Here is a 27,440-nt window from a genome sequence, read left to right as displayed (position 1 = left end):
AAGTGATTATTTTCATGGAATTGTTTAACACCATACCATGTAACCAGTGCATGCTCTGTCATCAGTTTCAGTTCTGTAGATTGGCAACATGAGATTGAAAAAGTGGCTCCTCTAGAACATTAAAACTAGCTCGTCTACAAACGTAATAATAAATTTCAGTAGTTTTGTATTTTGGACTGGCTGGGATCACTGGGAGAAGATTTTAACTGAGTTCAGAATTTCAATTGTTTTAAGTTGAGACCCCTAAATTCCTGGGACTGGGGAAGGCGGTTTTGCAGTAGACTGCCAGTGGAGAGGGTGGGTAGGGGGCCAGAGGGTGGAATTTGGGGCGGAACTGGGTACTGTGTCTCAAAATCCAGGACAAAGCAGCCTGCTTGATTAGCACCCCATCCACCACCTTAAACATTCACTCCCTCCACCACTGGCCCACCGTGGCTCCAGTGTACACCATCTACTAGGTGCACTGCCGCAGCTCGCCAAGGCTTCTTTGACAGCGCCTCCTAAACCTGTGACCTCTACACTTAGAAGGACAAGGGCAGCAGGCACATGGGAACACCATCACCTGCACGTTCCTCTCCAAGTCACACCATCCTGACTTGGAAATATATCGCCGTTCCTTCATTGTTGCTGGGTCAAAATCCTGGAATTCCCTACCTAACAGCACTGTGGGAGCACCTTCACACAGACTGCAGCGGTTCAAGAAGGCCACCTTCTCGAGGGCAGTTAGGGATGGGCAATAAATGCTGGACTTGCCAGCGATGCCTGTGAATTAATTTTTAAAAAAATTCTGGACAATGTCCAGTACTGTATCTGGATGAGTGTGCCTAATGTCAGCTAAAGATGTTCTTTGAAGTAAGAGTTTGCTGGGTGCATTGTTATAGTAATCAGCTAATCAGAAGCAACATTTTTAGAGACATGTTATTGCACACAGGACATATGGGAATATGAAATGTACTTTTAATTCTATGTGTTATTAAATGAATTAGGTTGGCAGCAGTGAATGTGCTGCACTACTGACTTCAATCACTAGAGGTAGCCAGAGTATAATAGTGTATATATAGTGCTTTGGATGGCGCACACAATGTTAAGATGATTGTGTTTTCTAGATCCATAAAATATTCAGCTTTCAGAATCATATAAAATTGTTATAAACTTAATAAATAGTAGGAGTCTTTCAGTGATAGTTTACTGTTAATTTGAAATTGCTTAATTTGAAATACTGGATAATCTGTGTACAGTCTACTCCTGTTAATTTGACAATTGTAAACAATTTTACAACACCAAGTTATAGTCCAGCAATTTTATTTTAAATTCACAAGCTTTCGGAGGCTTCCTCCTTCGTCAGGTAAATTAAAATAAAATTGCTGGACTATAACTTGGTGTTGTAAAATTGTTTACAATTGTCAACCCCAGTCCATCACCGGCATCTCCACATCATGACTGTTAATTTGAAGTTTGTTTCATTCAAATTATTGGATAATTTGAATATGAATTGTGCTCAAAAGCCTCCAGTTTTGTTCCAACTGCTTAAATCGAATTATTCATTTTTTAGCTCAAAAAAACAAGTTCAAATTCAGAATAGACTTGATCACATCATCCAACCTCTTGTGTAAAGTCATTGCATGGCCTTGGGAGAAAATGGAAATTTCTTACAATAAAACATTAAACTTGAATTAGAAGTGTAGACAAATGTATAGTTAATTTGCAGTATTGTCTTAATAAAATAGCAATGTGAAATCTTGTAATATTCTGTGGGCATAAATGATCATTTCACTGTCCAGCAGTGTGATGATTCACTGAAGGAAATTTTTCAAAAAATGATTGGGGAATTCTGATGCACTGTACCTTAGAGTGGTAAATTGTGGTTAACAGCTCTGATTTCCCAATTGGTGAGTGCCTAAGGCTATTTCATTGGGGAGCCTCCACTGAAGATGATAGGGAAAATTTGCTCCCATGGCTTTACCTACGCATCTCTACAATTTGCACGAAATGTACAAAACAGCCAATGGGGTCTGAGTTTGAAGAGAACAGATTTCCTCCTCCCTCCCTGTGGAGCGATTGTCTTGTGCTTCTCCACAACAACATGCTAACATAAGTAATTCACTGGGAGGTGAGTTGTGAGTATGTACCCATATCCTAATCCATGCCTCAGCATATTATTGCTCTAAAATGCAGTGCCACAAAGGGCCAAAGCCCATTGTGCAGGACACCACCAAAGTTGAAAAGATCAGGAGAGCATAGTCAAAAAAATGAGTGGGTGAAACCAAGCTTGTGTTTTAAAAGCCTGTAGCCTGGAGGGAGGGGGAGGAATTACATAGTTTGTGTTCCTGGAAAAGAATGAATTCAGCTAAAGGACAGTATGAGTCTTGATTTCAACATGGTGCGCATGCGAAGAAGAGCAAAGACATTGAGGTGTGTTTAGAGCTTCGAAGGAATGGCATCACAGGACAAATAATTATAGTGATATCAACAAAATAGAAGAAAGGTTGTGAATGATCGAGAAAAGTTGGATACGAGTAAAGAATTACCGATTAGACTGCAGGCTTTTTTGTGTCCAGTCCAGGAGTACAAGAGAGGTGTTAGAAGAGTCTCCCTAAATATTGGAACATTACTCAAGTCTTTGACCAGCTTTATAGAGGAGTATGACTTAAAGGAAAATAAATGCTTGGTATGAAAGTGGAAACTGAGCTGCTCTGGAGAGAACTTTGAGGATATTGTGTCAGCAATGGCTCACTGGAAGAACTCTTGCCTGTGAGTCAGAAGGTTGTGAGTTTGGGTTCAAGTCTCACTCTAGGACCTTGCTGTATGCAAATTGGCTACCACATTTCCTACATTCCAACAGTGACTACACTTCAAAAGTATTTAAATGGCTGTAAAGTGCTTTGGGACGTCTGGAGGCCGTGAAAGGCACTATATGAATGCAAGGTCTTTCTTTTACCATTTGAGATCGGAAAGGATAGTGAAGCCAAGAATGTCAATGGCTGTTATTGATATTGTTAGGCTTCAGGGTAGTAGATTTGTGCATTTTACATACTATTTTTGGTATCCTTAAAAGTGAAAGTCACAATTATAATTTTACACATGTGTTTTGAATTCTGGTGCTTAGTTTTGGTACTGTTGTCAAAACATTCATTTCTTTTTCAAAATCAGCACAATGACTCAATACACAAGTGATAAGGCCTGGGTTTATACCTGTGTTTCCCACAGAATGAGTTCTGAAACTCAGCTACATTGTGGGGAAGTGTTAAACGCAGGTCAGGCACTTGCACACATTAAGGAGGGGAAAAAACAGAGTCATGAGCTTTGTAGCAGCTGAGGCTTGATAACATGATACCAGCTTGTCCTCTTGGCCAGGGAAAGTGCATGGTGCAGGAAGACTCTGTGAAGGGGAAAGAGGACATTATATTATCAGGATGAAAATATCTACTAAAGCACAGGAGTCTTGAGATAGACCTCATTTTCAAAGATAATCTGGAATATAGCAATCTTTAGTTTTTTCCTCACCAATTTGCTCTAAGTTTCTCCTTGTTCCTGGTCTTTTGAATGAATTGATTCCTTGCTAAGTATGGTTACATGGATATCAGTTTCCCTCTGCCTTTACTCAAGTGCCTGTTTTTCATGTGTGAGCCTTGAACATGAAGATAGGTGGCTATTCCAGTGTGGGGGTCAATTGCAGCTGAGTTCTCATCAAATGTCCACATCAGTCATCAAGGCTGATTTTCCACTTCCTAAACCGGAGTGCTGAGACCAATTTTAGTGTCCTGACTACTGCTCTGACACATGTCAGCTAACTGATCACATACCAGGGATTGAACTTGTGATCTTCCTGGTTTTTCTGGCTCAAATACTTACTGCATAGACTCACTGAGCCATTTTGACTCAACTTCTATATCTAAATCAGTATTTCAATGATACAATTTAAATTAGAATGCCTGGTTATTTTACTAACTTAGAATTGATGTTCACATACAAGGTATCAATTATGTATGATGCCATACAGTAGGTTTGCTTATCAAATGGAGATGTGTGTAAACTAAATTCTATTTCAAAATTAATTACAGCCAGATGCTGAGAGAATTTGTGTTGGGACTTAGCGATACTTTTGAAATTATACCAAGAAACGTACTCATGGTTTAATGAACTTAACTAAATAAAATGAGTTTTCACAAAAATTGGAATCATCATCTAATGTTGGACCCTTGGCAAGATATAATTTAAACAAAGGCAGAAAAATAAAAAGTGAAAGACAGATGTAAGACAATTTAAACTGTGCACATACCAAAAGAGAGTGTCATGTTATAGACTGCTGCACACTAACACTTATGCTTGTATTTTGGCATGATTATGCTGTTTGGAATGGAGTTGATGACCCACTGCTCAGGTGTATCGAATACGAGAGCCTATAGGTGAGGGTAATATATACCTCCTGTCTGGAAGCATAATGTATCAATAACAAATTTGGTTTCTGCTAACTGCTTCCTGGAAGGGCTTTTTCTTCTTTGTACATGAGGGTGTCTATGAATATCCATATGCCTGCTTTGGGACTCCCAGCAGCCTTTAAATTCTGCTAAACAGATTAAGGACCTTTTTACAGAACAATGGATAATTTATTTTGCAACTTCCTTTCAGACAAATGTCAAAAAATGCAAGCTTTCAGATGCCATTATCATCTCCGATGGCTGGGCCATCGAGAGAATGGGCTTTTGTTTTGTGAAAACAGCAAGAGTGATTGATCTAATAATCAAACATTTGGGGTGTGAGGATCCAGAGCTTCTTGGTAGAAGTTTACTTAGTGGCTCTTCGATTCTGAGGTGAAAGAAGCTGCCTGGACCAGCTATATGTGAGTGGGAGCTGTTGGTTCTTCAGTTCAAACTCAGAAATCTGCAAGCACCAAAGCAGATACTTGAGTAAAATGCATGTCAACTACTGTAAAAGGGCTAATAAGAATCTTGAAAAGCTTTGTTATTTGGTTCTGAGAAAACAGTTAAAAGTATCTAAAAGTTAAGTACTGCATTGCGACTTGACTTGCTGATTTAACATTTTGTGTAAATTTCTTTCTCCCAATAAACAAGTTGAAGTTTAAAATGTGGTCTAACAGCATGATTTTTTTTGCCCCTCAGAGATTAGAAATATTTCCACCATCTGGCAGTCTCTTCCTAAATCTCTCCTTTAAAAACATTCTCAACTTACCTCTCTGACAAAACTTTCTATCGCCCTACTAATCTCTCCCTTCTTAGCTCGGTGTCCGTTTTCCTCATGCTTATGTGAAGTGCCTTGGCATGTTCTTTATGTGAAAGGCATTATATAAAGCAACTTTGTTACACGGTGGGCATCTCATACTAATTCTAGTATAGTCCAGCAGTAGTCCAGTGCAAGCTATATGCATTTACAACCTGCACAATGTTACGTTTTGGCTCATAGAAATGTAGGCCTACTTTTGGAAGTTGTCTTTTGCAGTGAACATGAGTAAGGAGTGCTGGGAAGTGGCCAGAATCGTGGCACGCTTATCTATCCAATTGTATATTTGAAACATATATGGCATAAGTAGCATATGTAATGGTCTACTATGAGATACATTCCTGAAGCTGACTGTAACTCAGACTATTCTGTCACTCACTTACGGGGACATTTGTTGTTTTGCTGCTGGCTGCCACATAGCCTCTATACATGGATTTAGTTGGGACTTTGGTTGCCCACTTCGTGGAAACAATTTTGAGTATCCATAAAACTGCAAATATTAATCAAAAAGAGAATAAAATTAGTCCACCCTAGCTTCATGACTTCAGTGCAAACTATGTCAATCTTGGGGGTTGGACTGGAAATAGGACTAGATTTCCTGTCCACAGACTGGGTGGAAAATGTAGCTATACTTTTAATACACTGCAAACTGACCACGTGGCTTGTTCTAATCAGGTGATGAGGGAATGTGATGCACACTGACCTACTTGCCATTCTCTCCTTTCCCTTCTCTCCTGGAAATCGCCAGCTGCTGGTTTTGTTACTTTGCTGACATCGCAGTTGAGATTAGGCACTCATTGATAGGTTCAGATCATTGGTGAATTCAAACCCTTCAGTCTGTGGGTGTGGCTGGTGGAACACAAGCTTGTTGTGCCTTACCACTTCAGTTATTTCTCCTTTTTCTTCATTTCGCTCTGACTTTTCTTGGCTTCTTTCCCTTCTCCTGCCATGGCACTTGTTATACAGTGATATTTGGGGATCGCTCCATGGTCCTCCTGTCATGGAAATAATTAACTATTCCATGCAATACAACCGCTGAATCTGCTCTGTCCAAGGACAAGGACAGAAGGAAGATGAAATTAAAACAATAAAAAAAACATGGTATTGATAGAGAGCCAGAGATGCAGTCAAACCGAAACTGCTGCATTGATTAAATGCCTTGATGGAGTTACTCATTACCTACTTATGTTACTTGAGCTCCTTCAACGCTATATTAATATAAGTGCCGAGTTAATAACTTAAGTAGTGTTGTAATGTTAATAGTGTGCATGCTAATTCAGCTTCCTCACATTGCTGTCGACTCCTAACAACCACATCCCCCAATGTGCACTTGCAGTTTGAACATAAATGGACAGAAAGATCAAAGGCATGTTCAGATTAAGCACGATTATTTTGAATAGTTGGAATTTTACAAAGAGTCTGGTGGTGAGTTGCCTTCCTGTAGATCTGAGGTCCAAAAATGCATTGTGGGGGCATCATCTCACTGTTCTCCAGCATGCCTTTATTTAACTGACTGGATTACTGGATGTGCAGGGACTGGATGTTCTCTTAAGTCCTTGGATTGGTCATCACCGTTCCTTCCTTGATGCAATGAGCAGCCAAATCGTGACCATCTAGGGAAATATTAGATTTTATTATTGGGTCATGATTTTTTTTTTCTTCGCTTATCCAGTCAATCTTCTCTATCTCCACAGCTACATATTGTGATCACCTGAAAACCTCTACTTGACAGTGGCAAGAAATGGGCAGTAGCAGATCGACAGCCCGTTATACACCCTGCCGGATTGTCCTTTCCATTGATTTCAACCAGCTAGGTCAGGGATGTCACAATTTATAATTTGTTTTTAAATTTTTTTTTGAAATAAAGGGAACCAGGCATCTGGAAATTCAGTTCGTCAGAGATGGTACTTGGTCCTTCCCAAATTCTTTTCTTTTTATTCATTCTCTGGATGTGGGCATTGCTAACATTTATTGTCTATCCCTTGTTGCCTTTAACTGAGAGGCTCGCTAGGGCAGTTAAGAGTCAACCACTTTAGTGTGGGACTAGAGTCACATATAGACGAGACCGGGTAAGGACGGCAGGTCGTCTTCCCAAAAGGACATTAGTGAACCAGTTTTTTTTACGACAATCTGATAGCGTCACAGTCACCTTTTTTTTTTAAAGATACTAGCTTTTTAATTCCAGATTTTTAAAAAAAATTGAATTCAAACTCTCAAACTGCCATGGTGGGATTTGAACTCTTATTCTCTGGATTATTCGTCCAAGCCTCTGGATTACTAATTCAGTAACATAACCACTACACTATATCTGCTACCAATGTCATTTTAGGTGGCAAGATGGTCTAGCATCACAGCACTAGATTATACAAATGCACAAGCAATCCAGAGGGACAATTTTTTAATTTAAAAAGAAATGAGATTTCAAATTAGAAATGTTATTTGCATGAGCTCATGATAAACAACAATTAAAATTCAAAATTAATTTTAGTGAGTGTACTGCTGTAATAGCCAGACACCTTATTATCCAATATTTTACACATTGTCGCATCTTTGAAATACCAACTGACGGAGAACTTTGTTGCACTGCTGCATGTAAAATAGAAATTCTGAACTGGCCACAGATTAAACTACATTCTTCTATTAGATAATTATTCCTTTACACAGCTGTGGCTAGAAATCTGCCAAATTAAATTGAATGTTGCTATTCATAAGCCCAGTTTTGTAGTTAAAAGTCCTTTATTCATGTCACCTGTTGGGTACTAGAGTTAACTTCAAGGTGTACTTGAGGCAGATGGGTCTCTACAGCAGGTCTTAATTGGTAGGTGTATGTTAATTCACAGAACAAACGCGACCCCTTGATACTGAAAAATTGTAGAGAATCTGCTTGTGGCAGTCGGAATGCCAAGTGTTCTGTCAAGCAGTGTAATTAAGTATTTTGTTTTTTCTACAGTACTAGATAGTCATTCAGAAACAAATTCTATATCTGTAGACTTGACCTATTCCGATACTCTCCTGGCTGGCCTCTCATCTTCCACCGTCCATAAACTTGAGCTCATCCAAAACTCTGCTGCCTGTATCCTAATTCGCACAAAGTCCTGTTCATCCATCACCCCTGTACTCGCTGACCTACATTGGCTCCTGGTCTGGCAACGCCTCAATTTTAAAATTCTCATCCTTGTGTTCAAATCCCTCCATGGTCTTGCCCCTCACTATCTCTGTAACCACCTGCAGCCCTATAACCCTCCGAGATCTCTCTGTTCCTCCAATTCTGGCCTTTTGTGCATCCCCGATTTTAATCACTCCACCATTGGTGGCTGTGCCTTCAGCCTAGGCCCTAAGCTCTGGAATTCTCTCCCTAATCCTCTCCGCCTCTCTACCTCTCCTCCTTTTAAGACGCTTCTTAAAACTTACCTCTTTGACCAAGCTTTTGGCCACCTGGCTAATATCTCCTTATGTGGCTCGGTGTCAAATTATGTCTGATAAAGCTCCTGTGAAGTGCGTTAGAACGTTTTACAACGTTAAAGGTGCTACATAAATGCAAGCTGTTGTGCAATGCCAGCTGTGGAAACCTCTTCACTTATTTCTAATCTACATATGAGAACTTAAATATTTTTGGAAACTAAAATTGTTTGATTCAGGGATGATAAGTGGCTGCCATGAATAAAGATTATTCACAGTAGCTATTTCAAAAGGGCAGTTGTCACTTCTGTATTTTGTTTTGAAGGTGGTTTCAAAACATGAACAGTTGTGCGATATAGTGTACCAATATACTGCGCCACAGGGTGGTGTGATGTGGTTTCATTCCGATTTTCCTCCTACACTTGAGTTCACGATCTCTGGGCAAGTCAAGAACAGAGCCCAGCAACTTCCCCAAAGAGACGACTGGAAAATCTGAGAGCAAATAAACAATGGTTACTCTTGAGCAGTTTGGTAGTAATTAATTTGCAAGCTAACTCTCTCCAGTCAGGAGCATTGCAGGGAGATCTAAAGACAGAAGAAATATTTTCAAAAAGGAGCCCAATAAAAAGATTTTAAAAATATAGCTTGGGAAGCCAGGTGAGATGTTTTCTGCAGTACTGATTTCAGCAGTAAAAATAAAACCACAAAGTTGAAAAGGAACCAATGACTCAGTTAAGTAAAGGTAATACATCACTGAGTGTTACAAACCACAAGATCCCAGGTCTGATTCCTGGGCGACAGTGAGTTGGTTGAATTTAGTTAGCAGTGGATGTAGGGGGTGCGACAATTGGTTTCAGCATTTCCGAGCTAGGGAAGGGAAGATCAGCCAAGGCTCCAACTCTAATCGCGAGCAAGTGACCTGTGCTTGAATATACAGACGTGTGGAATTTGGTTGAGGATGCCCCTTTTAGCGGAGTAGGCTGCCACAATTGGGCTGAAATTCTAGTCTATTGTCTACCACTTCCACACGCGCGCACACCCTGTTTTGTGGGGTATCTGGGAGTTCCTGGGCCACCCCAGGAATTCCACCCATTACATTCTCCTTAGACACAGTGGGATTTATGGTAGTCAAGATTGATGTGGGTCCCATACTGAGCCTTTCAAAAGCTGGAAAGGATCCAGAAGGCATCTGTTACCTTAAATAATTGGCCTTTTCTTCAGGTAAAAATTTTGGGCAATTTGTTTTGGCCATTGGAGTGGGTCAGTCAGGCAGGTGCCTCTGATGCACCTATACGGATGCCGGCCATCTTCCCCAATCATATAAAAGAAGACATCCCCGCAAGTTGGGAAGGGGTATACAAACAGCTCAGGTTGCAGGTGAACGGGAATCTTGCTCTGTCGCAAATCCGTGGGCAGAGCAGGCCCTCACTGTCTCTAGACTCGCGCATTAAGAATGATCAGGTACTGAAGGGTGACTGGTGCCCAAGGAATCTTATGCCAGGAAAAATCAAACCCTTAGGAGAGTGATGTGGAGAGGAGGAAGGAAGAAAATTGGCAAGAAAAATAAAATGGTAAGAAAGCTAAGCTACAATATTGAGTCAATTTACCATGGATTAAGATTTATGCAATGCACGTTTGCTGATTTTTACCTTAAATTAAGCCTTAATGTTTCTTGGGACAAAGTACCCTTCAGCGGTTTCTGTAATTAAAATTGAAAAGGAAATTGCACATCTGGTAGCAGTTGATTAGTTAGCTATTGACACCTTAAAGCATGATTTTTCTCTGCTTGGCATGCAGCAGTTTTTGTAGCTTTGCATATATTCATTGCTGTAAGTGAATTGTCATTTCATGATTTGGGTTTTTCACAGAAAAAATTAAAAAATCAACTTCTCTTCTGTGACATTGCACATGGCATATCAAGACCAAGTGTAGTCTACAGGTGAAGTGGGGTTAGATAGGAGAATAATTGGACCAGGGCATGCAGATGTAATTTACTCCCCATTTAAATTCATACATTCTGTCTCTATTTTTGTGTTTCCTGTGTAAATTCCTATGTCCACACTTATAATGGAAACTTGCCTTCTGTAATTACAACCTCCCACCAGTGGTGATGCTGAAGCACCTCCAGTGGCAGGAGGTTGCAGCTACAACATGGTTTACATAGTCAGGTTGCATTAGAATGTGGACATATGAACTTTGTCCATTATAAATTCCTAGGAAGTGCTCATAGATATAAGCTTTTAATATATTGATTATTGGAAATATCATGGTATTCCTCAGAGTTTTTCCCTTTCCTGAGTGAAGTAATTTGTATTATAGAATCATAGAAGTTTACATCATGGAAACAGTCCCTTCGGCCCAACATGTCCATGTCGCCCAGTTTATACCACTATCTTTTTACGGCATCATTGTTTTCGCACTTGTTTTTGCTTTGGTAAATTCTTTGAGCATGTTAGTAAAACATTTTATATTCTGATTCAGTTAAATTGCCTTACCTGAGTGTTTGTTCATAATGCAAGCATCAATTTCTAACTTTTAGATCCTTGTCCTGGAATCATTCTTATTGCTCTTCTTTGAACCCTCTCCAAGAAATCAATGTCCTTTTGTTGCTAGGGTACCTAAAGCTGTAAGCAGTTTCCTAAAAATCACCTTTCCAATGATCGTTTATAAGATTACATTTTCTTATTTTGACTGAGTAGTCAAAGTCTCTTAAAATGTGATCCCAGTAGATGATTTGACAATTCACGTTGACTAGATAATTTCAGTGGTCAGTAATCTTCCTCAATTCTTAAATGAGGAAGATTGGCACATAGAGGAAGGGAAAGTGATTCTGCTTAGTAACTCACGAATGTTGTGTCTTCTGTTCTGCTTTGTTGTGGAGAAACAGCTTGTAGGGCTGTACTGTTTTCCCCAATTAGAGGAGTTATATTGCTTCTCTTTCCTACAGACATTTCATGTGGGGGGTGGGAGAGAAACACTGCAAATAATTTCTTGCTTTTCTGCACTATATAATGTTCTGTGACATTTGGCTATCTCCACTTCTACAGAATTCTACAGAAAGTTAGTACAGCTTCAGCTGCCCTCAGTTATGTCATTCTACCCAGAACATACAGTGGGACGAAGGAGTGTTCTCCATCCTCTTTCAAAAGTTAAAATGTTACAAGCTGACATTCTCCTCCACAGTATATCAGCACATGGTTCAGAGCATTCGACAGAGAATTGTATTGAAACGTACCATTTTATTAAAAAGCGGTACAAGCTTCCTTTTTATTTCGTATTTAATCCCAACACCAACTGGACCAGTATGATCATCGCCATCTTATATTGAGCCATCCCTGATTTGTAACTTACACTTTTAAAAAATTTTTTAGTGATTAATTTATCGCAGACTGATTTGTGATTGCAATTTCATTTTCTGGGGGAAAAAATTGTGGTTGGACTGACTTTTTTTTTTCCAAGCCAGGAATTCACTCATGAGTTCTCATTGTTTTCAGTGTGACATTAAATTGTATACAAGGAAAGTATACACATTGGTTTGATGCATGGCCGTCATCCCCATTGTTTCCAATGAGGTAATATTATTTGGGTATGTTACAGAATAATTACACAACCCAGTAATTTTCCCACAATTAGACCGGAGGTCCAGACTGGCTGCAGTTTGTAAAGCCTCTAACAGTGGTTTTTGAGAAATTCAAGTTGTGATGTGTTGAACAATTGCACATGCTTTTTTTTAAAAAAAAAAAGTTGGTGCAAAGGAAGACAGTTTAAAAGACTGCTGTCATTAGATGTGGAAGTACATTGATCAGGGCATCACACTCTTTAGATTTCTTGGCCAAAATAAGTGCTAGTTTTAGAAATAATCCACTATTTATAAACCATCAGTATTCAGTCTACATATGTGTCATAAAGCTCTATAATGGCCTTATACTAAGGTGTTTTCATATTGGTACTGTTCTGGTTCAGATTTCAGGAGGCCAGCATGTGTGAGCCAGCTCCTGGTATTTATACGACAAAATCCAGTTCCCTTATTCATGTGGCAGATAAATCTAGTTTTTTGAGGCATCTATTGTTTGCCACTAGGATAGGGAAACCAGATTTAGCTGTGTAAGCACAGTGGAATCTGAACAATAATAGTACTGTATAAAAGTGGCTCTAAAGTTTCCAACTTGCTTAAATAGCAAGTTTTACACCTGCATGATGTGTCCCAAATGAAAACCAATGGTTTTCACATTTGTAGGGAGGCTGTGGCATTGAGATGACGTGTGAGTACCTTGGCAAATAGTGACATCTATCCTGCTGCCCGGCTCGTTTCATTGAGACACATGTCTGGGCCAGGACAGCTTTCGGTGCTGTTTTTCATTTTAAAAAAAAAATTGAGGATAATTTAGACCATAATTTAACCCTGAAGGACAGGTGGGTTGGGGGCGGTGGGGGGGTGGAGGTGGTGGGCCAGTGAGAATTGTAGCATTTGGGAGCGGGAACAAATCCTGGCTCCAACCCTCCATCTTCCGCATTTGTCCCAGATACACCAGGGTGTGCGTGCGCTTCTGGAACCCGGAAGTCCCGCCGGCACTTAAAGCCTGCGGGCCGATATTTAAAGGTGCAATTAAGGTAGTTGACGTAGTTAAGGGCATTAAATTTTAGTGAATCGAGGCAGATCAGCGATTTCAACTCGACCTGAACGTGTCTCCTGTAGCCTCTAAAACACGCCGTGGAAACTGAGGCGAGTTGCAGCCGGCAGCCATTTGGATCTTTAAACCAGTGATTGACACATGAATAAAGGGTGAGTTTCTGCAGCATGGCAATTAGTTCTCTCAGACAAACCTTTGGCTGGGAGTTCTGTGTGTTTAGACTGAGATTTCTTTGTTCACACTCAGAATTCTTGTGTTCGCACATATTTACCTACATTTTGGACCCTTTCAAACTGACATCAGGATGGGGGGCACAATGGATTTATTCAGCAGTTCATCTGAAGAGGAGGCACATCACCATCCGCGGCAGGCACGGTATGCGGTTCTGGGAGTTGCAGCTCCACATGACAAGTGCGCCCACAAGCACCTGCAGAAGAGCAGAGAGGGGACCAACGGAGGGGCCGCGTCGCAGGAGGCACTACCCATGTGAGAGGGCCTATAGACAGAGGCTGAGCTTTCTGGACCTCTCTGAGGAGCAGTGCCTACAAAGGCTCATATTGAGTTGCCAGGTGATTGCAGACATCTGCAGGCTCTTTCATGCAGAGCTGATCCTGGCTGGGCCTGGTGGCCACGCATTGCCTGTCGGGGTTAAAGTCACCACTGCCCTCCATTTCTTCGCCTCCAGATCCTTCCTTGGCGCCACCGGTGACATTACCAGGATCTCTCTCATCTGCACGTAAGTGTATACAACATTTCGCAGGTGGTTTGTTTGCCAAGGCATCAGGCTACATCGACAACATCAGCCAGACTCAGAGCAGTGGGCTTCCACTCTCTGACTGGCTTGCCATGGGTATAGTCGCAATTGATTGCACACACGTAGCAATCTGAGGAACTGCACATCATAGAATAGAATCATAAAAAGTTACGCCATAGAAGGAGGCTATTCGGCCCAACATATTCATGCCGGCCGAAAAAGAGCTATCCGACTTAATCCCACTTCCCAGCACTTGGTCCGTAGCCCTGTAGGTTATGGCACTTCAAGTGCACATCCAAGTACTTTTTAAATGAGTTGAAGGTTTCTGCCTCTGCCACCCTTTTATGCAGTGAGTTTCAGACCCCCACCATCCTCAGCAACCCTCTAATCCTTCTGCCAATTACTTTAAATCTATGCCCCCGGTCACTGACCCCTCTGCTAAGGGAAATAGGTCCTTCCTATCCACTCTATCTAGGCCTTTCATAATTTTATACAACTTCATTAAATCCCCCCCTTAGCCTCCTCTGTTCCAAAGAAAACAACCCCAGCCTATCCAATCTTTCCTCACAGCTAAAATTCTCCAGTAGTGGTAACATCCTCGTAAATCTCCTCTGTACCCTCTCTGGTGCAATCACATCTTTCCTGTAATGTGGTGACCAGAACTGTACACAGTACTCAAGCTGTGGCCTAACTAGTGTTTTATACAGTTCTAGCATAATCTCCCTGCTCTTATATTCTGTGCCTCGGCTAATAAAGGAAAGTATCCTGTATGCCTTTTTAACCACCTTATTTACCTGTCCTGCTACCTTCAGGGATCTGTGGACATGGACTCAAAGGTCCCTCTGTTCCTCTACCCCTCTCAGTATCCTCCTATTTATTATGTAGTCCCTTGCCTTATTTGCTCTCCCCAAATGCATTACCTCACACTTATGTGGGTGAAATTCCATTTGCCACTTTTCTGCCCACCTGACCAGTCCATTGATATCTTCCTGCAGTCTACGGCTTTCTTCCTCACTATCAACCACATGGCCAATTTTTGTCTCATCTACAAACTTCTTAATCATGCCCCTTACATTTAGGTCTAAATCATTAATATATACCACAAAAAGCAAGGGATCGAGTACTGAGCCCTGTGGAACCCCACTGGAAACAGCCTTCCAGTCACAAACACCTGTCGACTTTGCTTCATGCCACTGAGCCAATTTTGGATCCAACTTGCCACTTTCCCTTGGATCCCATGGGCTTTTGCTTTTCTGACCACTCTGCCATGTGGGACCTAGTCAAAAGCCTTGCTAAAATCCATTTAGACTACGTCAAACGCAGTACCCTCATCGACCCTCCTTGTTACCTCTTCAAAAAATTCAGTCAAATTAGTCAGATATGATCTTCCCTTAACAAATCCGTGCCCTTCGAAATGACGATTAATACTGTCCCTCAGAATTGTTTCCAATAATTTGCCCACCACCCGGGTTAGGTTGACTGGCCTATAATTACTCGGTATATCCTTTTTAAACGGTACAACATTAGCAGTCCTCCAATCCTCCGGCACCACGCCTGTAGCCAGCGAAGATTTGAAAATGATGGTCAGAGCCGCCGCTATTTCCTCCCTTGCTTCTCTTAACAACCTGGGGTACATTTCATCCGGGCCTGTCAATTTATCTACTTTCAAAGATGCTAATCCACTTAATATTTCCCCCCTCACTATGTTCATCCCATCCAATATTTCACTCCTCCTCCTTAACTATAATGTCTGCATCGTCCCCCTCTTGTGAAGACAGAGGCAAAGTATTCATTAAGAACCGTACCCATGTCTTCCGCCTCCACACATAAGTTACCTTTTTGGTCTCTAATAGGCCCTACTCTTAGTTATCCTCTTGCTCTTTATGTATTTATAAATTCCTTGATTTTACTTGTCAGTTTTTTTTATGCCCTCTCTTTGCATTCCTAATCTTTTTAATTTCAGCCCTGCACTTTCTATACTCCTCTAGATTTTCTGCAGTATTGAGCGCTCGGTTTCTCTTGTCCAACTCTGTATGCTCCTTGGTATCCAAAGGGCTATAGATTTGGCATTCCCATCCTTTTCCTTTGTGGGAATATATTTGCTCTGAGCCCTCACTATCTCCTGATAGAATGCCTCCCACTGCTCTCTCACTGATTTACCTTCAAGTAGCTGTTTCCAGTCCACTTTTGCTAAATCACTTCAGTTGAGTAAAATTTGCCTTTCCCCAATTGAGAACTTTTACTCCTGTCCTTTTCCATAACTATGCTAAATCTAACTGAATTATGATCACTACCACCAAAATGTTCTCCCACTGTTACTCCTTCCACCTGCCCAGCTTCACTGCCTAAAACTAAGTCCAGAACTGCCCCTCCCCCACCCCCTCTTGTTGGGCTTGCTGGCTAAAATAAGTTCTCCTGAATGCATTTTAAGCATTCTGCACCCTCCATATCTTTTACACCGATTCTATCCCAGTTAATAGGGTAGTTGAAATCCCCTACTATTTTCGCACTTCAGAAATTTGCCTACAAATTTGCTCTTCTGTCTCTCTCTGACTGCTTGGGGGTCTATAGTACACTTCCACTAGTGTGATTGCCCCTTTTTTCTGTTCTTTAGCTCAACCCATATGGCCTCATTTGATGATCCTTCTAACGGATCACCTCTCCTTACGGCTGTAATTGTTTCCTTTACCAATATTGCCACGCCTCCCTCTTGATCTTGTCTGAAAATCCTGTAACCAGGAATGTTGAGCTGCCATTCCTGCCCCACTTTAAGCCATGTTTCAGTAATAGCTATATCATCATATTTCCACGTGTCTATCTGTGCCCTCAACTCATCTGCCTTATTCACTAGACTCCTTGCATTGAAGTATATACCATTTAGCACCCCAAACTTCTTTGTTGGCTATTTTCTATTTTCTAACCTTTGTTTCCTCTGCCTTTCATTTCCAGCTCTGCTTCTCTCCCTTCTGAATCTATGCTCAGGTTCCCATCCCCCTGCCAAGCTAGTTTAAACCCTCCCAACAGCACTAAGAAAACTCCCTGCAAGGATATTGGTCCCAGCCCTGTTGAGATGCAACCCATCCGTCTTGTACAGGTCCCATGTCCCCCAGAACTGGTCCCAATGCTCCAGGAATCTAAAGCCCTCCATCCTGCACAATCTCTCCAGCCATGCATTCATCTGCTCTATCCTGTTTCTATACTTCCTAGCGTGTGGCACTGGAAGTAACCCTGAGATTACTACCTTTTTGAGGTCCTGCTTATTAATCTCTCCCAGCTCTCTCAAATCTGCTTGTAGGACCTCATCCCTCTTTCTAACTATGCCATTGGTACCGATATGGACCACGACCTCTGGCTGTTCAGCCTCCACCTTCAGAATGTTCTGCAGCCTGGAATTATGTCTGCGGCCACAGAAATGCCTGTCTGTTCCCCTAACTATTGAATCCCCCATCACTATTGTTCTCCTGACCTTTCTTTCTCCCCCCCCCCCCCCCCCACCCCCCCCGCCCCGCCCCTGTACAGCTGAGCCACCTGTGCTACTGTGGATTTGGCTCTGGCTGCACTCCCCAGAGGAACCCTCTTCCTCACCAGTTAGAGAGTGAGATGCACTTGGGGCCTCCTGCACAACCTGCATGGTCCCCCTTGTCTGTCTGGCAGTCAACCATTCCCTCGCTGCCTGCATACTCCTAAGCTGTGGGGTGACCACCTCCAGAAATATGCCTTGCGGATGCACTGCAGTGTCGCCAGCTGCTGCTCAGACTCCGAAACCCGGAGCTCGAGCTCCTCCAGATGACGACACTTCCTGCACACGTGGCTGTCCAGGACATGAGATGCGTCCTGGAGTTCCCACATGGCAAAGGATGTGCATTCGATGAGACTGAGGTGCCTTGCCATGCCTCTATTTATTAGATTACTACTAAGCCTATGAGAAACAAAAAAGAAAAACTCTCACCAGCTACTCACCAATTAGCTCCTTCCCTTGTGCTGATGTCACTTTTTAGGTTTTATTTTCTTTTGCCTGCTCCTCCTTTTTATCCCCGTTCTGTCTCCGGTCTCGGGCCTCTCTCACCACTGCTCCTCCTTTTATCCCCGCTCTCGGCACCGCTCCTCTTTTTATCCCCGCTCTCGCGCTGGTCTCCCTCGTGAGCCAGGACTGTTCACCAACCGAAAAGGATATCACTCCACCAATGCACAGCTGGTTTGCGACCACTGGAAGAGGTTTCTGCAGGTGTGTGCCAAATTCCTTGACAGCTGCCATGATTCCTTTGTTTTGTGTGAATCCAAATCCTGACCCTCTTTCACGCACAAAACAGACTTAAGGGTTGGCTCCTTGGCGACAAGGAATACCCCTTGCAGATTTGGCTCATGACACCTCTGAGAAACCCCACCAACAAGGCACAACTGTGGTACAATGACAGTCACAGCACCACCAGGTCTGTTATTGAACAAGCTGCAGGAATGCTCAAGATGCGCTTCACGTGCCTCAACCGATCTGGGGCAACCCTTCAGTACGCACCAGCGAGGGTTTGTAGAATAATAGTTGTATGTTGTGTCCTGCACAACATCGCTCAAGAAGGTTACTAGTGGATGAGGTCCCATGCGCATGCGAAGCAGCCGCACCTGCCATCAACATTGAGGAGGCGGATGGGCACAGCATCGGCAGAGCAGCGGCTCACCTGGCTGCTCATGATGCCAGGGAGTCACTCATATTCGATAGATTCTCATAAGGAGATCTGAAAAGTGAAGATAGTGAAGTACTCAGACCCCCTGGAATGACCACCACCACCAGCCCCAACCCACCCACCAGTTGCACAAAACAGCCCTACAACCACACATACACCCATTGTAAACACGCCCAATGGGTGGCATCAAGTCTTGCTGTTCGTGGTGAAGCACATGAAAGGGCGCTTTCACAAAAGGGACTCAAGAATGGGCAAGCCACGGCAGTGGTGTTGAGAATTATGACATTTAATGTGCATTTCACAAAAAACAAATATAAATGAAAAACATGACATCCTTGTGCATACCCTTGGTGATTACAAAACTATAGACTTCCTCTTCCTAGCGCTTCCTCTGTGGCTTCAGCAGAGGTAATGGCATGTTGCTCAGATTCATGCCTTGATTAGATACTTTCAGCCTACGACCTCTGGGTTTTGGAGCCCGTGAGGGCCCTGCCAAAGATGGCTCCACGTGCACCTGTGCAGGAGCAGTCTCAGCCATCTGGAGAGGAGGCAGCATTGCGGGTACCAGATGAGGTGCGGGGGCACTTTAAGAGGAGTCCCCACTTTCATGTCCCCTCTCGCCATCATCGCTCTCTTGGGCCAGGGCCATGTCAATCCTACCACTCTGCTGGACAACAGCTTAGAGGACATCTGTGATGCCTTAAGGACATAAGAAATAGGAGCAGGAGTAGGCCATACGGCCCCTCGAGCCTGCTCCGCCATTCAATCAGTCATGGCTGATCTTCAACCTCAACTCCATTTTCCCACCTGATCCCCATATCCCTTGATTTCCCCTAAGAGTCCAAAAATCTATCTATCTATCTCAGCCTTGAATATATTCAATGACTCAGCATCCATAGCCCTCTTGGGTAGAGAATTCCAAAGACTCTCAACCCTCTGAGTGAAGAAATTCCTCCTCATCTCAGTCTTGAATGGCCGACCCTGTATCCTGCGATTATGCTCTCTCGTTCTAGACTCTCTAGCCAGGGGAAACAATCGCTCAGCATCAACCGTCTCAAGCCCCCTCATAACCTTATATATTTCAATGAGATCACCTCTCATTCTTCTAAATTATAGAGAGTACAGGCCCATTCTACTCAATCTCTCTCATAGGACAACCCTCTCATCCCAGGAATTACTCTGGTGAACCTTTGTTGCACTGCCTTTAAAGAGACCAAAACTCTACGCAGTACTCCAGGTTAGGTCTCACCAATGCTCTGTACAACTGTAGTAAGACTTCCTTACTCTTGTCCTCCAATTCTGTTTTTCTACCTCTCAAAGTGAATAACCTCACATTTCCCCCCATTTATACTTCATCTGCCACCACCTTGCCCACTCACTTAACCTGTCTATATCTTTGCAGACTCTGTATCCTCCTCACCGCTTACTTTCCCACCTAGCTTTGTATCATTAGCAAACTTGGATACATTACACTTGGTCCCTTCATCTAAGTCATTAATATAGATTGTAAATAGCTGAGGCCCATGCAGCAATCCTTGCGGCACCTCACTAGTTAGAGCCTGCCAACCTGAGAATGACCCATTTATCCCTACTCTGTTTTCAGTCCTTTAACCAATTGTCTATCCATGTTAATATATTACCCCCTTCCCCATGAGCCCTTTCCTTGTGTAACAACCTTTTATGTGGCACCTTATCGAATGCCTTTTGAAATTCCAAATAACTTACATCCACTGGTTCTCCTTTATCTACCCTGCCAGTTACATCCTCAACAAACTCTAGTAAATTTGTCAAACACGATTTCCCTTTCCTAACACACTGACTCTCCCTAATCCTATTATGATTTTCTAAGTGCTCTGTTACCACTTCCTTAATAATGGATTCCAGCATTTCCTGACGACTGATGTCAGGCTAACTGGCCTGTCGTTCCCTGTTTTCTCTCTCCCTCTCTTCCTGAATAGCGGGGTAACGTTTTCTACTTTCCAATCCACTGGGACTGTTCCAGAATCTAGAGAATTTTGGAAGATCATAACCAATACATCCACTATCTCTGCACCCACCTCTTTTAGAATCCTCAGATGTAGGCCATCAGGCCCAGGGGATTTGTCGGCTTTTAGTCCCATTAGTTTGTCCTGTACTTTTTCCCTTAGTGATATTAATTGTTTTAAGTTCCTCACTCTCATTTACCCCTTGGTTCCCACTGTTTTGTGTCTTCTACTTTGAAGACAGATACAAAATATTTATTTAATGCATCTGCCATTTCCTGATTTCCCCATTATAATTTCTCCTGTCTCAACCTCTAAGGGACCAATGTTTACTTTTGCTATTCTTTTCCTTTTTACATACTTGTAGAAGCTCTTACAATCCGTTTTTATATTTCTTGCTAGTTTACTTTCATATTCTATTTTCTCCCTTATCAATTTTTTGGTCGTCCTTTGTTGATTTCTAAAAAGAACTCTCCCAGTCCCCAGGCTTATTACTCTTGGCAACATTATAGGCCTCTTCTTTCAATTGAATACTCTCCTTAACTTCTTTAGCACTGGATTTACAAGGCTGACAAATGTTTCTGTCTGCCTGTTTAAGGTGGCAGCTTGTTGTTCACTCTGAGTCTGCACAGCCGTTGCCAGGGCCTGAATAGACTCATTTGTGAGCTGTGCATGAAGCGCAATGGAGGCTGCCATTCCCTCCATCGCAGATATTCCCATATTTACCTGCGTCACCAGTCCACTAATGCTGGCAGTGGACTTCTCCATCCTCTGTGGAGACTAAGCGCGGCAAGTCTGCCAGTATCATTCTCCTTTTTAAGGGTGGCCCGTGAAAAGGAGAATGAAAAGTGTGTCCAGCTGAGCAGAGCTTGGAGAGGGGTGCGCCCACTGACGCAGACTCTCCACAGCTGCCCCTGCCACCATTGTCTGCTCGTGCTCAATTGTGTGTGGCGACTCACCAGGTGACAACCCAACTACTTCTCTAATAGGACCCAACAAAGTGTGCTTATCTGCGCTGGTGCATGGCTCATTATAATGTGACACTGCGTCCATTCCTCAGAGGCATGGAGCTTCTCTGAGGAATCGCCCTCGTCCACCTCATCGCTCCTTGAAGGCCCTGAAAGAGAACATACAGCAATATTAAGAATCATTGCAGAAGTAATGTTGCGTTGAGCATACTGAGGTGTGCAACAGATCAATCATTGACTACATCAATTCACGATGTGTGTGAGGGATGTTAAAGTTCTGTCACCAGACTTTTGCGGGGCACCCCCAACTGCCTCCTCCTCCACCCCTAAGGGCCACTATTTGTGGAGGCCCCCTCCAGTCAGGCTCCTCTCCCTTGCATTTTGCGCTGTTTTCTCCCACAAGGGGAGAAAGTACAGATGTGTGAGTGAGTGAAGGTGACGGGTCACCCAATGGATGCATTGCCCTGGGTCAGGCTGACAATGCAAGAGGTGCATCAGAGGGTGACTATTATACAGATTGATCACGTTGCATCAGGATTGGGGTGAGTGGGAATGATTGCACAATGGGGACATGAAGAAGTGCACAGAAAGTGAAGGTAACTTGACACTGAGCCTTATGTGGGTGTGAGGAGTGATGTGATGGAGTAGGCTTCGCAGGGCAGGGTGTTGGGGGGGGGGGGGGGTGTGCTGTAAATCACTAACTGCTCACTTTTCCTGACCTGATTGTCACTGAAGCACTTCCTGCACTGCATCCATGTCCGGGTGATGGTGATCCTGCTGGTCACCTTCTCTGCCACCTCGAGCCAGGTCTTGGTGGCAGGAGCAGCAAGGTGCTTCCTCCTTTCTGCCGGGTGCAATGTTTCTCTCCTGCTCCTTACACCAGCTAACGGCAACTCCAGCGAAGAGTCACTGAACCTGGGTGCTGGCCGCCTCCTCTGCTGCTCCAGCTCCTTGAGTTACTCCTTTCTCCCTCATGGTTGCAATGGCCCTTTTAAATAAGCCAGGTCCCAGCATATCATTCAGGTGCGCAGTGCACCCACTGCACAGCCTGCAGATGTAAAACCCTGAAGCCACATTAAGGGCCTTCAATTAAGTCACGATCGCTCGGGGGGGAAAAAGCAAGAAACATTTTTACAGGCTCCCCACGCGATCATTGGCCTCTCTGCTGAGATTTACCCCTATGTCTCAACTACAGCTGAGGATGCAACAGATGGGTAACCTGTTCTCAGGATCTGCTAATATTCCTCTGAGCTGGCCTTTGGGAGGTACATGAGAATGGATTTGTGATGACTCTCAGTCTTGCATTTTCTGTTCAAAAGTTGGCGAGTCACAAGGGGACGCAGGTTCAAACTAGTGAAAGGCACATTTAAGACTTGTATCATAAGTTCTTCACACACAAAGTGGTCAATACTTGGAATGGACTTCAGAATAGAGTAGTGGGATTGAAAACCCTGGAATCACAAGAAATAATTGAATGCTGCAATGGTGGGACTTGAGTATTTCTGGTTGAATGAACTGGATGTCCTTCCTCAGTTGTTATCATGTGATCTTATAACCACAGGAGGAATATCAATGGAGGAGTCACTGAGCATAATGGTACAAGGAACTCAATTAAAATGCACAGGTCAAAACACCGAGTTAATGAAGGTATTAATATCAGTGCACTGTCAGAATCAGTAAATCCTCACAGTTTAAACAATAATAAAGTGAAGTTAATCAAAATTCTTTGTAATATTTTAAATCATATTATACTGCTTATAATAGAAATATCACACTTTTATGTAACATAAATCATTTCATAAATAATAAAGAAAAATAAAGTGGCTGTTTTGATTTGTTTTGTTAATTATTAGTCAAGATCGATTTTAGTTTGTGTTTCAGAATTTGATAAAAATTCTTTCCCCAGTGAAGTGAGCTATTTAGATCTTTTGCATTTTTAACATTGATTTGCAATACATGGGGCTCTAATTGCCTTTCACGTTGTTGTGGAAGCTTATTTTTATTAGAGGAATAGTTCATCAATCACGCATCCATTTTCCTTTTTTAAAAAAAGTTTTATTGCAACTGGCACAGACATGATGGGCCGAATGGTCTCCTTCCGTACTGTAGATTGTGATATTTCGGTTTGAGTTATGCAGTCATATCACATTCACACAAGACTGACATTTATCAGTTAGAATCTGTTGTGCGTTCAAGCTCCAGATTTATTTTCACATTTATTTAATCTTTGCTGCTAGGTCTAAGATAATTTATAGTTAGCAGAGATTTACAAGGTATCAGTTCAATCAAGTGGTTTGGACAGCGGTATAAACTTGAGGTTTAATTGTTAATGGGATCTTGACATTGAATTACTTAAACTCATTGCCACCCATCTCATTATTTACCATCTATAGTCAATTATTTTATATAATGTTTTTTACTTATTATTATGCACATGAACTTGAGCAAGACTTGTGATTAGAAAAATCACTTTCTGCACAAAATTGCGAGTGAGCAACAGACTCAATTAATATCTTAGCAAAAATTGAGGAATATCTGGTTAGGAAAGGAATTGGGGTTATATGATAACACAGCACTCAATTATTTCTATCTGTACTTAACGTGTTTCCTGAGTTGTTGGAACCATGAAAATATCAAGAAGGCAACTAGTTCGGGATCTATAGTATACAGCGTATGATTAGATAAGCATTCAATTGTCATTTACCTGTAGGGTAGGAGGGAGGGGTGGGGGGTAAGGAGAAAATTCACAGCTTTTCTTACGGATATTAGATGGATTGGGGAGAATTCATTATGGAAAAGATTGTGCACAATCTATAAAAGAAACTGGTTTGAAAAGCCATATGGCCTTTTCATGTCCTATATTTTTCAGCTTAATGACACTGAACACAGTAGAGGTCACTTGTACCATGTGAAAGTTCAATGAGGATGATGCTGACAGAGTAAACAGTATAGAGCATCATATGGCTGGTGATGTAATAGTTTTTTGTACAGTAAATTATCTAAAAAAATAAACTAGCATATATTACACTGAAAATTAATTCTAGAAATTATTGCAAGATAGTAATTTCTTTGAGGGGTTCAAATGACATCAAGTGAAAGCAAAACTCAAATTGTTGATGTCAGAACTCTGATTTGAAAGTACTGCCTTTCAAACCACTCCAGTGCATCTATTATGCTTTCTAAATTTAAATTTTGATATAATTTGATGAGGTTATTTTGTGCCCATCAAGATTAAGAGCATTAGTGCTGAGAAATGGTACTGTTGGCTTTGGGTGTTGGCATGAAGGGTCAGTTGATGAGTTAAGCCCCCTCTACTTTGCCCTATATCTTTAACCTTGTGCTACGTCAGTGTGAACCCTGTGCCTTTGAGTTTTTTTTGCTAAATTGTGGCAGCTAGCAGATTATGGCAGTTTTTGTGATATGGGGCTATATCCACTGTCACCAATGACACCTAATGAAAATCAGCACAGAAGTGCCCCTTTTAAGGGCATCACTAATATAACAATCATATGGCATAAGTAAAAGTTGTCCCAACAAAAACAAAGGGAACCTTCCCAACTAAATCATCATGTTATCAGTGTCCACTGGAGTGAAACTGCCAAAACTGGTTCTGGGCCTATGTCTCTTAGCTTGCAGTGGTTGCTAGGTCCACACCGAAGAATTATAAATGTAATTAATCACTAAATTTTGATGAATTGCTAATCAGCTGATTTTTGAAAAATAATACTGTCAGAATATGTTGCATATTGATCTATATCTGTTAGATGCAGCATGGTTGTATGGCTCATGACCTGTTGCTGCACTGTGAAGAGGTAATTTGGAATGAGTGTATTAAAGGGCATGCTGTTAATTAACAGCATAAGGCAGCACAGGTGGTGAGCAAAGATGTAAAACGTGTTGTTTTGCAGCTGTTTTATTAAGCACTTGGGAGCGTGTTAGCATTACAGCAGAACCCCATGGCATTTTCCCACTACAATATTGGTAGCTGAGGTCGTGCAGTGATGAAATACTTCTCCTTAAGTGTTTCCAAGCTGAAAACCTTGGGAGCCTTAAATGCCAAGGGAGTGCTGGCAGAGCAATTACAGTCATCCTTTTTTCAAAACTGAGGCTGGTACACAATGTACCCACATCTACCAGCAGCAGATTTGAAGTAATTTAAAATAAATAAATAACTGGTCAAACAGAGCATTGTGTTTTAGGCTGAATTTCTGCCCTGTCTTCAGGTGATTGGATGTACCTTTATTTTGAGTAAATGATCCCAGACTGTGTCCATGTCATTGGGAACATTTTAGCCCTTAAAGGACTAGCCACAGTATCTTATTATTGTGGTAACTTTGAGTTCTTTGGGAACATAATGGTTACAAGTTTTAGTTCAGTGGTGGCTGAATGCACTGAATTTGTTTTTGATTCAGTCATGCAGATTTACAACAAATTTTGTAATTAGTTCACACTTAAAATATTAATTTAAAAAGAAAGTAGCTGGAGAAGCCTTTATAGACCAGCCAGATCCAACTTGAAAAAATCAAAGTTTATTTTGCAAAACATTTTCCCAAGTATATCTGGTTGTGTTACATTGAATTAAGTTGAAGCATTAAAGAAGCACGGTCTCATCTCATTTTCATTGTGCTTCAGTGATATACTTCAACATGACTTGTGTCATTGTGTTGCCCTGTTTGGCACAAATTTGTTCAGTCTAAAATGTTTTTTGTGATAATGACTGAATACATTAAACTCTAATACTGACATTTGAGCCCTTCAAACATAAACACTTGTTATATTTAAAAAGAAGAGTTTAATGCCTATTGGTGAAACTGGTATGATAACTTGGCCTGTTTATTAGCTGGTATAAATTGTTGTTGTTGACACCTTTTTTATAAGATCACCTTTCTAGGCTGAAAAGTCCAAGTTTTTCCAATCTTTCCGCATAACTTGGACCTCTGATACAAAGGACCAACCTTGTGGTTCTTCTCTGTAGTGCTCCCAATGCTTCATTGTCTCCTTTTTTGGTGACCAGAACTGGATTCAGTAATTTGAGGTGCAGTCTGACCAGCGCAGAATCAAGTTTTATTGCAACTTCCTCTGACTTTTATATTCTACTATTTTGCCAATGCACAACCACAACAACTTGCATTTATATAGCACCTTTAACGTAGAAAAATATTCCAAGTTGTTTCACAGAAGCGTAATTAGCCAAAAAAGTTATTAGGAGGATTGACCAAGGTGGGTTTTAAGGAGTGCCTTGAAGGAGGATCCAAGAGGGAGGTGAAGAGGCAGAGAGGATTAAGGAGGGAACTCCAGAGCATAGATAATAGAGAATGTTTGTTTAATATTGAAGTTATATGAGTACGGTAAGGCAAAAAAGGAGACAATGAAGCAGATGATCACAGACTGAATAGAACATTACAATTCCAGGTGTGCTGGAACCTTGAAAGTGTCAGCTTTGGAATAGAATTGATCGGATTTCAATAATAATTAGAGCGTTCGTTTGATTACCTTCGGGGCTTTGTGAAGTTTTATCTTAGTTTTAATTTTACATGATCTAATGGAGGGATAGATGGAATCAAAACCTTTCCTTATACATGCAGATGGATAACTGGCACTTGCTGTAAAAAGCCATGTGCATAATTAGCTTGAATCTGGTTTTCAACCTGTCTCTGATCTTCTCATTGTGGACATTTGTCCATTTCAGTGGTATTCTAAGTTTGGTCAAGCATGGTAAGGTAGAAGTTGCTCCAAGCTTACTGGGATAATGTGGTGGGTGAGTGTTAAGTTACTTTTTTGTTGGAGAT

At 41.8% G+C, this 27,440-nt stretch overlaps 1 protein-coding gene and 1 long non-coding RNA gene across 13 annotated transcripts in view; one reads left to right on the top strand and one right to left on the bottom strand.

Moving 5' to 3' along the window:
* The window catches only part of LOC137300980 (probable beta-tubulin polyglutamylase), a 273,624-nt gene that overhangs the window by 20,943 nt on the left and 225,241 nt on the right, over positions 1-27,440 (top strand). The gene's annotated exons all lie outside the window — the stretch shown is intronic.
* LOC137300817 (uncharacterized) lies at positions 6,625-11,327 on the bottom strand. Its single transcript, XR_010958157.1, has 3 exons — positions 11,133-11,327; positions 10,287-10,336; positions 6,625-6,851 (listed from the first exon to the last, which is right to left on the bottom strand). It is a non-coding gene; the product is annotated as an uncharacterized lncRNA (long non-coding RNA).

The sequence above is a fragment of the Heptranchias perlo genome, chromosome 32, assembly GCF_035084215.1.
Source record: "Heptranchias perlo isolate sHepPer1 chromosome 32, sHepPer1.hap1, whole genome shotgun sequence".
Classification (NCBI taxonomy): Eukaryota; Metazoa; Chordata; class Chondrichthyes; order Hexanchiformes; family Hexanchidae; genus Heptranchias; species Heptranchias perlo.
The sequence above is the reverse complement of the archived record's forward strand: the minus strand, read 5'-3'. Positions and strand labels throughout refer to the sequence as shown.